This window comes from Lactuca saligna, chromosome 3, assembly GCF_052625555.1.
Source record: "Lactuca saligna cultivar CGN05327 chromosome 3, ASM5262555v1, whole genome shotgun sequence".
NCBI classification, from domain to species: domain Eukaryota; kingdom Viridiplantae; phylum Streptophyta; class Magnoliopsida; order Asterales; family Asteraceae; genus Lactuca; species Lactuca saligna.
In genome coordinates, this window is record NC_136419.1 from 1,525,108 (window position 1) to 1,534,832 (window position 9,725).

The window sequence follows — 9,725 nt, forward strand, 5'->3', positions numbered from 1 at the left end:
ATTTTTAAATTTTCTTTTATTTTATTTTCTTTTCCTATCTGTGTTTTTTACAATATGAATGATAAAAACTATACCTATATGCTTAATATTAAACACATAATAATGCCAAAAGCAACTCCTTGTAATGGCATTTATGATTTATCAAAGGTGCCTTCTTCTTCTTCTTCTTCTTTTTTTATTTATTTATTTATTTATTTATTTTTAACTCATTTTCTTTCTATATAAATTTAAAATCTTATGCCATGGGAAGAAAAGCAAATAACAAAAATAAATAAAATCAAATAAAAAAGTAGGAAGAAATCACATGTAGATATGAGTGAGTGTGAAGTAAGAATCTTCCAGGTCAATTTCTCATGGAAATGTATCAATTTTGTCTCTAAATATTCCTAGATTTTTAGGTATGCTAGATCTAGGCAAAACATTTCAAATCTTGGCATGCATCTTGTACACTAATTGTGGTATAGTTTTCTAATTCAAAAAAAAAAAAAAGGACATATGGTTCAAGTTATTGATTTATTATCAAAGCTTGTAATTTATACTTTTACAAAGTTTTAACGATTTTTGACACAAAATGTACGTGATTCATATTTGATGTGAAAAGTAAAAACGGAAATAGTATTATCCAATCAAGGCTTTATTCTTTAATGTTAATTATTTTTTCACCTTGTCATAAACTTTATTTTAATCCTCCTTTATTTTTCGCTTTATATTTTTTTCACTCTTAACACAAGTAATGTTACAACATAAATTTGATTATATTAGACATATTAATCTTTTGTGTAATGTATTAAACAATCAATTAATACATCATATTTACCAAGTTTATCTTGGTATCAAAGCTTATTTTCAGTCCTCCAAAGGATTACAACCTTAGCTGCTGATCAAATAGATTGATCTTCACAACTGATCAACCGATGACGACCATTACTACCTTCTACACAACAGAGAAAACCTCACACAATTCTCATAAGTTCCTTTTTACTTTATCTCCTACAAATTATGGCTTTTGAAAAACTTTGATTCGATCATTCCTTGCCAACAATCTTTTTTTGGTATGTCGATGACACCATTCCCTATCCCATTCAAACCCTTCCAGCGGCTGACAAAGCCACATCTGTTGACCCTACACCAAAACCCTCCTACGCTACATGGCTTGCTAATAATGATCATGTGTGTATGCTTCTACTATATGCCATCTCTAAAGAATCCCACCCTTATGCATAAGGGATGACAACCAAGGACATTTAGTTCTCTCTACAACGAGCATATGCTCCTCAATCTTCGTCTAGAGAGTATACCCTTAAACCACAGCTTCTCAAAATCGAGATGAAACTCGATGAAACGGCCTCTACATACCTCTTACATGATCAATAATACTTTGCTACCCTAGCCAACATTAGTGAACCTGCTAAAGAGAAAGATATTGCCATGCTTGTGATTTATGGTCTTCGCGAGGAATATAATAAACTAAAGTCCACCCTCCTAGCTCGATAAGCCCCCACCTCCTTCCAAGCGCTCAATGGCCTTCTCGTTGACCATGATTTTATGGTCAAGAAAATTTTATCCGTTGTTAGACCTATACATGCCTTCACTACCACCTCTTCCATCCACCCCACTACTACTACTACTACTACTACTACTACTACACCTCCTGATGCTTTACATGCTCTCAAACAACTTCTTTCATAGATGAGTCTCCAATTTAACCCAACCCCCACCTCATCACCTCAAGCTTTTTACACCAACCGCCCTCCACATTCTCCAAGTCGTACTTCAAACAACCTTCATGGCAACGATATCTATACTTAACCATTACGAGGATCCAATACTAACTAATTCCCTTAGGCCTCTATGCAAAACACGACCTACGGTATGGCATCGGGTATATTCCCTCCCGATACCGCAACCATGATCTCACCACCATTCGCCTTCGCTAATAACCACCAACTAACTATACTGAAAATTACTCTCAAACTACCACATGGCTTCCCAATACCGGTTCGAGCAATCATGTTTCTCATGATGTTTCTTCTCTTGATAGTTATACAAGTTACTTTCGTGAGGACTCTCTTCACGTTGGAAATGGTATGGATCTACCTATTTTACATATTAGATCTACTTATTTCTATTCTCCTTCTAAAACTTTTACCTTATCCAATATTCTCCATGTCACTGACATAAAAAATAAGTTTCTTTCCATTTAAATTTTTTGTCTTGACAATGATGTTTTTTTTTTTAATTTTATTCTTCTTTTTGTGTTGTGAAGAACTATTAGGGTATGGCCCATTAGCATGTTCTATGCCTCAAGATCTGGAGCGACAGCCTTGTCTAGTGACCTCCGAGTGCTTGGTTGGTGACCTTCGGGCGCTCGACTGATGACCCCTGGAGGCCTGGTCCAACTCCTTACTAGCTGGACCTAAACCAGATGGGCCCAAGGCCTGACCTAATCTCATTTTGACCTAATTTAAAGAGGAAAAGACATAATTTCTCTTATGATCTAATGGTTCCCCTAAAAAAAGAACATATCCCCCACCTTTTTGAGGGATATTCTCTCTCCTAAAAGAAAACCCTAATGGACCGCTCATTTCTCTCTCAACCTTCACTGACGCCATTGCTAAATATTTAACCCGTTCATCATCTTCACCGATCTGACTTGATCGTCGGAGTTTGCTTCGGGGCTCTGGCCCCAGAGCAACTCTAACGATCTATTTTGATTCTTGCTAGGTATAAAGTTGGGAATACACAGAAGACATTAGACCTGGATCTTCGACCCAGATACAAGTCTCAATAACTGAAAACCCGGTGAGATGTCACAACAGTTGGTGCCATCCGTGGGACCAAGAACAAATAGTTTTCATCTCTTGGTCTCAACCTGAGTTCCACCTCTTATTTGTTCAGATATGATGCATTTTCACCTTCGGGTTGCTCAGATTTGTTCGTTTCTACTGTTATCTATCCAGATCCATTTAGCTCTCGCCAAGATCCATCCAGATCCGCCATCAAACCTTCAGAACTGTTGTTCTTCGCCTTAGACTGGCTCACATCTGTTCACTTGAACCGTCATTTGCTCAGATCTACTCGGTTATCACCAAGATCTATTCAAATGTATTTCACAAACGTTCAGATCTTTAGATCTGCTTCGTTTCTTCCATTAGATCTCTAGATTAGCTCCATTTCTTGCTTATTTGAACGTTGTCTAAGCTGGAAAAGATCTTCTCAGATCCATTTTTGTTCATGCTTTGGCGGGTTGTTCAACAAGATGGGAAGGAAAAAATATATCTATGAGTTTTTATCCATTCTTTGTTCATATTTTGGTGTTTTATCCAACAACTTGAAAATAACATAATTTTTCACAAGTTCTTACACCTTTTTCACTTCATATGATCAATGATCAACAAAATCCATTTTTAGTTCATCAAAATGTTTTTCAAACATAAGAAAAATCGCTTAGATCTCCAAATTAACTTCATCATTTTTCGCTTAGATCGTAAAACTCGTTCTATTTTTGTTCATTTGGACATATCTAAAGATTGCACAAACGTTTTCAGATTGATTTTTGTTTATATTTTGGTGTTTTGTTTCAAAAGATGAGAAAGAAGAAAAGTTTTATGTGTTCTTATCCTGTTATCAGTTCATATTACCAAGAAAACCCATTTTAGTTGGTGATTTTCTATATAAAACTTCATTCTTTGAATTTGGTATTTGTACACACAACTGTAAATCTTCTACATATGATGAAACTCTGAAAACCCCAAGAACCATGTTTCACAAAATGCACCTTAGAGGAACGAATCTCGAAAATTAAAAACACAAGAAAAGTGCATCTGTTTGTCCCATTTCAATGGACAAAACTATATATATATATATATATATATATATATATATATATATATATATATATATATATATATATCATACATACTTATAAAGCTAGCATTTTTTCTTGAATCTCATGCATTTGAAACCCCCTTTTTTTAACTTCCTTTCACCACATTCATTTGAAACTTCCATGACTTTTCAATTTCTTTACAATAATATTATAAATAAGTTAAATAATGTTAATAAACAAAAATGGTGTTTTATTACAATGTCATCATACCACATCGATGTTGAGAGTAAACAAGAGAATGTTTCCCCTTCTATAAATAGGAAATGTTTCAAAAGGACCAAACCATGAGAACTTCATCATGCCTACCTTTGTAGGATTTTGAAGGTATTATTTAGTGAGATTATCTATATTGGGAAGTGTCCAGTTAACTTTTAGAATTCCAAAAATGGTTTTGAACCGATTTTTTTTAGGTTTAAACCGTGTTTCGGTTAAAAAAAATATGTAATTGAGTATATTGAGTTAAACCGGAGCTGGATGGAATCATTTTCCTTTCACAACAAATGTTTGAAACTCCCATGATTTTTCAAATTATTTATAATAATATTATAAATAAGTTACATAATTTTATATAAATATAAAAAAGCATCTATATAAACCTAAAATTATAACTGTTTGAAAATTCACTTTGATTCAAAAGCACGAAATATATACAAATCGGGTTTCACTAGAAAAAAAAATAAGTAGTTTGGTATATTTAGTTGAATCGGTCCGAGTTTGATCTATTTTGACCATAAAAGAAACATTTTTCTTTCACTACATACATTTGAAACTCACATGATTTTTCAAAGTGTTTCCATTGATATTTTATAAAAGTTACATAATGTTATATAAATATAAAAAAAATATCTAGCTAAACATAAAATTATAATTGTTTGAAAATTCGATTTGATCAAAAGCACGAAATATATACGCAAATTATATTTTATAAATGAATTCTTTTTATAATGAACTTTTGAATCTTGAAAATACATATAAACAAACTTTCTATATTAAGTACCTAACTGAATTTATGATTTTAAAATTGAACAAAAAGTTATTCAATAAAACTTACTTTTTTGGATAGCAACTTACGAGATTATAGAAAAATAGAACTATTGAACAATAAAGAAAGGGTAAACAAGAGAATTTGAATGAATTACTAAATAAGTTGAATAATGTTTTATAAACAAGAAAGCGTGTTTTATTACAATGTTTTCATCCCACATCGATGGTGAGAGTAAACAATAGAACATTTTCTCTTCTATAAATAGGAAAGGTTGTGAAATGTTTCAAAGGAACCAAACTATGAGAACTTCCTTATGCCTACCTTTTTAGGATGTTGAGAGTATTCTTTGGTGATATTGTCTTTATTGGCAAGTGTCCATTTAAGTTTAGAATCCCGAAAATGGTTTTGAACATGATTTTTTTTAGGTTCAAACAGAGTTTTAGCTAAAAAACCGTTATGTAGTTTGATATATTGAGTTGAATCGGTCTGAGTTTGATCAATTTGGACCGATAAAGGAAGCATTTTCCTTTCAGCACATACATTTGAAACTCCCATGATTTTTCAAATTGTTTCTAATAGTATTATAAATAAGTTACCTAAACATAAAATTACAATTGTTTGAAAAATAAATTTGATTCAAAAACACAAAATATATACAAACCGGGTTTCAATAGAAAAAAACGTTATGTAATTTGGTATATTAAGTTGAATCGGTCCGAGTTTGATCAATTTGGACCAATAAATAAAGCATTTTCCTTTCACATCATACATTTGAAGCTCCTATGATTATTCAAATTGTTTATAATAATATTATAAGTTACATAATGTTATATAAATATAAAAAAAAATCTACATAAAAATAAAATTATAATTGTTTGAAAAATCACTTTGATTCAAAAGCACGAAATATATACTTGATTATATTTTATAAATGAATTCATTTTATAATGACATTTTGAATCATGAAAATACATATAAACAAACTTTCTATATTAAGTAGTTAACTGAATTTATGATTTTAGGATTTAACAAAAAGTTATTCAATAAAAACTTAAGTTTTTTATAGCAACTTACGAGATTACTGAAAAATGGAACTATTGAACAATAAATTTTATGGATAACGTTTTATTTTTATTATTTAATATTTTATTTAGCAAAATGAAATTATTGGCAAATAAAGAAATGAGTTTAATTAAAATGTTTTCATCCCACATTGATCGTGAGAGTAAATAAGAGAATGTATTCTCCTCTATAAATACTTAAATAGGAAAGGTTGTGAAATATTTGAAAGAGACTAAACCATGACATCTTCCTTGCATCTAACGTTGTAGGACGTTAAGTGTATTCTTTGGTAAGATTGTCTTTTTCGACAAGTGACCAGTTAAATTTCAGAATTTCAAAAATGATTTTGGACCGTATTTTTTAGATTTTGATCAAGTTTAATAAGGATCCGAGTGTCTTCTGGCTGAGTTAGGCAAACTCGCTTCCATTGGAGGCCGAGTTTAAGTAACATGTCGAGTATTTGGTTGTGTTAGCCAAGTTTTACAACCCTGTATGTAATACAATTTAAAGTTTCAACCTTATAAAATATGTCACTATTATCACATGTTCTACATAATTATGGTAATATTTATGATACAAAACATTTTTTTTACTATTTAAGATAAAAAGTTGTCTCTATTATCATATGTTGTACAGAATGATAAAATTTAAGATAGATAAAAAGATGTTTCTAATATAGTATTTTCTACATAATGATAATATTTAATATAAACGTTTTAATTTAATATGAAATTATTATTTAACTGATAACAACAATTATTTATTTATTTCAATTTTTTTTCCATTTTAATCATATAACTTTGTATATGCAAAACAACTTCAAGTTTCAACCTTATCTCTTATAATATAGTTCAACATAATAACAATACTAAAAATTATTTTTTATATTTTTTATGAAATTATTATTTAATTGTTAATAACAATGATTTAGTTATTTTTAATATAAAATAATTTTTTTACATCCCACGCAACGCGCGGGCATTCGTCTAGCATATATATATATATATATATATATATATATATATATATATATATATATATATATATATGTATGTATATATATATATATAGAGAGAGAGAAAGAAAGAGAAAGAGAGAGAGAGAGTTTATTCTGTCAACAAAACATTTTTAGATCAATTTTCGTTTGTGTTTTGGTGACTTATTCATAAAGTTGGGGAAAAACATCTCTCTTATTAGTTCATTTTTGTGATTTAGTTAGAAAAATGGGGAAGAAAGAAAGTTTTATGAATATCTTTACCTTTACCAACTAATATTCCAAAAAAACTCTTTTTCATTGAAGTTTTCATGAATATTTGATGTTTTATGCAGCATATGCTCGTAAATATTATTATGGTGTTTTGAAACCCATCAGATCAAACCCAACCTCAAAAGTTGGCCAATTTACAACTCACGGTTGTACAAAGGGTAATAACATATAGAAAAGCAATGTACATGTATCAATGAACAAAAGAAAAATAATAAAAGAGCAGCTAGACTCATCATCGTGCACTGTACAACAACAAACATTCAAAACAGATGGGACCCACATATGTCAACAAAAAAGGCAAAATAAAAACATGGGTCCCACCGGTAAGCCATCTCTTTTTTTAGAAATTGGAAACTAAAGGACACATCAAATCTGGTCAACCCGACAACCCTTGTGGGATGTTTTTGGCTCCGATGAGGCACCCTTGGACCACCGGTATCACTAATGGCTTTAGTTTCCCGATTCGCCACAAGCAACCAGAGATATTGAACCATTAATTGATAGCCTCCGCTATCCCGTCGTCGACTACAAATTCTTCATCCCACTTAATGCATGCATGTGACCAAAAATCCCATAAAACTTGCACCTTTACGCTCAAGGAGTCCACCACAAGCTCAAATCTAGAAGAACAAGCCCTTAAAACGTCTTAACTCTTCAATCAACCCAAAATAGGACCAAAAGCATAACAAACCAAACTATGAGGTCATCTAAACATCTACAAGCCAAGGTATGAACTTGATACCTCAAAGAGATTGCAACAAGTGATATGAGTCTTGATCTATGACCTTCCTTCCATGCTAGGCACCTTTAAATTTCAAAGTTTGCTTCACAATGAGCAAAACACCTACTAAAATCCTCTCAAGGGGCTGCTAAAGAGGCTAGTCCTAGGCTCTTAAGGTGTTTATATAGGGTACAACACAAAGAAATTAGGGTTTCTTGAACTCCGTGTATGCCCATCGTACTTCTTGTACGCCCAACGTACGGGGCCGAAGCTTCGAGATCAAACTCCTGACTACACTCAATGTACGCCAAGGTACGCCTCGCGTAAGGGTCCTCACATGAGTACGCCCTGCGTACTCGCCATGTACGCCCCACATACTAGGATTTTTCTCAAAACCCTAAATTCTTTCAAAGTCCATAACTTATTCATTATAAATCCGATCCTGACAATCTATATATCCATGAAAAGGCAATGAGAAGCTCTACGCTTTTATCATCTCATAATCGCCTTAAAATTTCTAGAATAGAAATCCAATTTCCATCAAAATCCTACCTGACATTTATCAAAATACCCTTCGGCTCTAAAATACAAACCGAACCCCCCGGATCATCTAGATTTACATCACCCATATCCAAATAGGTCTAGATATCATTTCATCAATGGTCCTAAGCCTAATAATTCCCAATCTTTTGTCACCACCATGAAATAGAAAATGATTCGGAACAGGGTGTTACATCTAAGGCAAAATCTGATTAATAAAGGAATTGTGGCTCATGATATATTATGCTCTATTCACTTGCATGTTCCTAAGGATATGGAACATATTTTCTTAAAGTGTGAGGTGGCAGCTAGAACGTGACATTAGATTGAAAATAGTTGGATGTTCCTATTCCTAGCTGGGATTCGGTGTTAGAGATGCTTTTGTGGATGGAGTCGATGTCCCTAAATGCGAAGAAGATGGTGGCCGAATGTATTCTAATATGACGTGGTAGGTTCTTTGAAGCTTTAGAAATGATTTAGTGTTTAGAGAAAAGAAATATAGATAATAGATGATTTTTTATTCAATTGGAGATTACTCTTACAATTGGCATGATAATTGGAATCAAAAACTTGTGATTAATAAGGTTGATTAGTTAAAATATCCAATCAGTGTGGTTTCTGCATAATTTTTTGGTTTTCATTTTTTAGCTTTTTGCTAATTCATTATAATTATATGAAGTCATTCTAAAAAATAGACCTAAAATAGGAAAATAAGTAGTAGCCGGCCGATTCTAAGAATATGAATTCTTTAACCCTTAACATGCTTGGAAATCATGCATTGCATTGCCTAATATATATAACATTTAATGACATGGAAATTATGGAGTATTTGTTTTGAAAAAATAGTTTCAGACTACGTTATTATGATTTTGGATTGTTATAGTTGAAATAATTATTTCAAAAAGAGTTTTTTTTTTTTTGAAATACTAGTTTCAAACTCTGTTATTATGGCTTTCCAATGTCAAAAACTATTTTTTCAAAATACAATATGAAATTGTATGTCTTTGTGTAAAATCTTTTTTATATCAATAGACGAAAGTATTACGTATTGTTTTTTCTATAGCATGTAATCTAGGTGCGAAAAGTGGTTAGGTTGGGCGGAGTGGGTTCAACATCCTTCCCGACAATGTCACGTAGCTCGACAAACATCAGACCGCCTACTCGGCATGTCGAGGTTTGGATCTTAATTCAGCGTCTTCCTACCGAGTCTCTCTCTACCCTCTCTTCTCCCACCATGCCACTCTTTCCACTCAGCATCTTC